Genomic DNA, 4,224 nt, shown 5'->3' with positions numbered 1-4,224 from the left:
CCAGGGGGCAAGAAGGCCAAGGGCATGGTGGCCTTTGTGGAGAAGAGTGTGGCCAGCAGGAGCAGAGAACTGATTGCCCCTCTGTGCTGGGCACTGGGGAGGCCCCACCTGGAGTGCTGTGTCCAGTTCTGGCCCCTCAGTGCCAAAAGGCCCTTGAGGGGCTGGAGCGTGTCCAGAGAAGGGAACGGAGCTGGGGAAGGCTCTGGAAAACATGTCTGCTGAGGGACGGCTGAGGGAACTGGGCTGGTTGAGTCTGGAGAAGGGGAGGCTCAGGGGGGACCTCATTGCTCTCTGCAATGACCTGAAAGGAGGTTTTAGTGAGGTGGGGGTTTGTCTCTTCTGCAAAGCCTTTAGGGACAGGAAGAGAGGAAATGGCCTTAAATTGGATTGGGCAATGTTCAAATTAGATATTCAAAAACCCTTTTTCCACTGAGAGAGTGTTGAGGAATTGGAACAAGTAGCCCAGGGAGGTGGTGGAGTCTCTGGAAGCATTCAGGTGGCATCTGGATGTAGTGCTTTGGGAGGGGGTTTAGGGGTGATTCTGGTGGTGCTGGGTTGACAGTTGGACTAGAAGATCTGGAAGGTCTCTTCCAACCTTGATGATTCTGTGATTCTCTGACCTGTCATCCCTGTTTGCAGGGTTGTGCTCTAACAAGACCCTGGGGATGTTTTCTCTGTTGGGTCCACAGAGATTGTGTTGTGTGAGCTTTTTTCCTCTACGATCAGAACAAGGAGTAATTAATGTTAAATCCAGCAGATGGCCTTCAAGTAACAACTTGGTCCAGTTTGTCCAACTGTGTCCAAACAGGTGAGGAAAATCTGGAACTTTAGAAATGTTAGTTTTTTACCTCATTAGCAGGATATCCAGGGGTGCACCAAGTGCCTTCCAGTGAGGAGCACAAGAGACCAGGAGACAGTGACAATATTGTTCTAATGTTAATGTCACTGGAGCACAGAGTGAGATCACTTCTGAGTTATGTTTCTTTAATTAGTGATTGGGAAAAAAATCACATATTTGAGGACACTTTAGGATTTATTTCACACTTTTAACACTAAGGTATTTTCCCCTGACTGGGACAGGCACTGCTGATGATGTTTTCTTTCCCCTCTCTGATTCCATTCCCACTGTTTTGTACAGACTCCTTGGGGTCAGATTTTGCACTGTACAGTTTGATAAGTTAGTGCAGATGTGTGTTTGCAGGCATGTTCTTCTTCTGTATTCCCTGATAACATTCAGTAAACTGATACCTGGCTTGAGCTTTTTTTTTTCCTCCATAGTACTATTTTTATTTATTTCTACAGAACACCTGGAGAAAATGAAGGTACACTGAGCCCCAGTTCACTTGCTGCTCTAATCTCTTCACCTTTTTTCTTTTCCCCTCCCCCAGACTGATGGGTAACTGTGAAACCCAAGGTCAGGAATGTGGTTGGAATTCCAGGCCCCAGTCTGGGGGAGGGGACACTTTCAGTCCCCAGGGGAAGAAGCCACTGCTTTGTTTATCAACAGGCAAAGGACAGCCCAGGATTTCTGGCTCTCCAAGCAGCAGCACTGGCAGGGAAGAGCTGCTGGCTTGGATGGAAGAGGGTTGAGAGAAAAGCAGTGATGGCTCACAGGGGGAGAGGAGAAACGTGTTATTTGGGGGTGTAAAGCAGGATGGATGACAAGGTAACAAGGCAGTGGAAGCCACGGGAACAGGAAAAGGAGGGCTTAGAGGAGACAGATCAGGACAGAAGGAAGGACCATCATGTTTCAGCCCCTGAATATCAAATCTTAGGAGATAATGAAGGAAAGTATGAACGAAGCTCACCTGTCCTTGGGTGAGTTTCCAAGTGGATCAGCTGTCATATTTTAAGGAGAGTGTATTGCAGGGAACTTAACACAGAAAAGTGACCATATCAAATGACACATGTATCGGGATTCATTATGGATGATTTTTATATGAGAGAACACGTACACATGCAAAGACTTGAAAGCATTTTGGAATAAAAACTATTGAAAAAGAGCCATTTGGGGTATAAATCTATAAATAGACACTTGGAGAGATACTCAGAACAAACAATATATTTGTATTTTCATGTTTTGCTCCTGTGCACATGTAAATCAGTTTGTAGGACCTGTATTTTGAGTTCATACAGTCATACAGATAACTATACATAAAGACATCATATTGAAGGTCTGATTTGGTCCCAAAATCTCTTGTTTATCAAACTGTTACTTAAAGAAGATGTTCTAATACAGCACTGTGGGTTAGTACCTCTCATTTTAAAATTTGTAAAAAACAGATTTTATTTTGTCCCTGATGTTTCTACAGAGCACTTAAATTTTACTCTGCATTTCAGAGCTCTTTAATCCATTGCTCACAAGGAATCTACATCTTGATGACAGAGTTCCCATTTACCAATACAGACAGCATAATGCTGCTGGTAATGAAGCTTTTACTGCCTGCTTTTATACAGTGGTCTGAGCTGTAGTTTTGCTGTGCTGGTTCTGATTCCTAAACTTAAATGTATTTATACCATGTTTGTAGGAAGCAGGCCCAGTCTTCACATCATGTTAAATACATAACACTGGAATCTCTCTGCTGTTAACAGACACAAACATGTCTATTGAACCTCTATAATTTGGAATTTGGTTCTGTTGCTGCATTTACTTGGTAAAATGCTGTGGAACAGATCTGGAGAGGGCATTTGTGTTTCCATTTGTGAGTGGCATTACTGCATTTTGAGGGTGTGCACTGATTGGTTTTGATCTAAAAGACTGCCATGTGCATCATGTTAGGGCTCCAGTCACAAAAGATTTTCTAAGAGTTGAGATGTATTCTAAGAAATTATTGTCTTTCCAGTGTTGGTTGTTTTTTCTTTTTTTGTGGCCAGAAAAAGCCTGCATCTGTCTTTGCTGGTAGGGGCAGAAACACTTTGAACCTGGAAAATAAGTATGGTAGCTCAGTTGTAATTTTAAGTAAAGGTAGTAGCTTTTGAGAGAAAAAACGCATTCCTAATTAATTACTGATTCTTTCAACACGGAGTTCTGTGAGTGTGTTTCAGTGCAAACAGTGTCTCTAAAGTTGAGCATGGTCACCGTGTTGGAACAAGTTTAATCAAGGACCTTTCATATGACAGAGAAGAACAACTCTGAGCTGGCTCTAAATGAGGCTGAGTTAGTCCACTCTAATCCCTGCACACTTACAGAGCAAATGGATCAGTTCTGGAGCTTTTATTTCTCTTTCTTATATCTAAATACACACACCTAAACATCCAAATATTCGCACAGGGTGTATATCTAACATATATATATATATGTTAGGATGCAGTTCTAATCTGTACAGGAACACACGTAGCTGTATTTGCTCCCAGTTTCACCCATGATGTTAAGGAATAGATTTGAGGGCTCCTTTTGTTAGCAACGTCTTTTTTTTTTTTTAGCTAAGTAGAAAAGAAGGCTTTAAAATTTTGAATAGTTAATTATATAATTTTTATGGGTTTATATATAATATTATATATACATAATCAAATTCCGGCCCGCCCGCCCCCTCCCCTTTTCCCCCCAAAGCAACTCGCACGACAATGAAAAGCTGAGTTACCCGGAGGCTTCGGCAGCTGCGCTTGGCGTTATTATTATTATTATTATCATTTGTTTTTCCCGTCGCTGAGCAGTTCAAAGGTGAGGGAAGCGGCGGTCGGGACGGTGCCGTCCCGGGGGATGCAAATGTCCCGCCCTGCTGCATATTCATGAGCTCGGGGGGGGCTTTGAGCCCTCGGTCGGGGCCCGGGCGAGCTTTTGGTCCCCGCCCGTGCCGAGTGCGCGGGGTCGGCCACGGGAACTTTGCTGTTCCCCGCGGGGCGCACGGAGGGTTTGTCCCGGGCGCACATGGACTGGGGAGAACTCTGCCCGCCGGAGCCGCTCTCCCTGCACCGCCAGGAACAGCAGGGACCGCTCCCCGCCCCGGCCCAGCGCCGCACGCCGCCTGCCCCAAAACACGCCGGGCGCCTCGGACAGGGAATTCCTGGAGGGAAGAAACAATAAAATGTGGATCCGTTCCAAGTGCGTATGAGCCTCACGCTGCCGAGCTCTCGAGAGGAGAGCTGGGATCGTGCCGGGCCAGTTTGTTCCGTTTTTATCTCTTTTCCATCCACTGGCCTTGTATTAAATTGTCATTGTCCCAAAGCCCATGAGAGAGAAACGAATTGTATTTCTCGGCGTGCACTGACAGTGAAATATTTCCC

General features: G+C 45.1%; 1 long non-coding RNA gene across 1 annotated transcript; it reads right to left on the bottom strand.

The window, feature by feature from the left end:
- Positions 1-2,101: 2,101 nt before the first annotated feature.
- LOC120324976 lies at positions 2,102-3,619 on the bottom strand. Its single transcript, XR_005566725.1, has 2 exons — positions 3,582-3,619; positions 2,102-2,922 (listed from the first exon to the last, which is right to left on the bottom strand). It is a non-coding gene; the product is annotated as an uncharacterized LOC120324976 (long non-coding RNA).
- Between the last annotated feature and the right edge of the window lie 605 nt (positions 3,620-4,224).

Source organism: Pipra filicauda, unplaced genomic scaffold (genome assembly GCF_003945595.2).
Source record: "Pipra filicauda isolate LSUMZ 115617 unplaced genomic scaffold, ASM394559v2 scaffold1277_size39051_pilon, whole genome shotgun sequence".
Taxonomy (NCBI): Eukaryota; Metazoa; Chordata; class Aves; order Passeriformes; family Pipridae; genus Pipra; species Pipra filicauda.
This window is presented reverse-complemented; position numbering and strand designations above follow the sequence as displayed.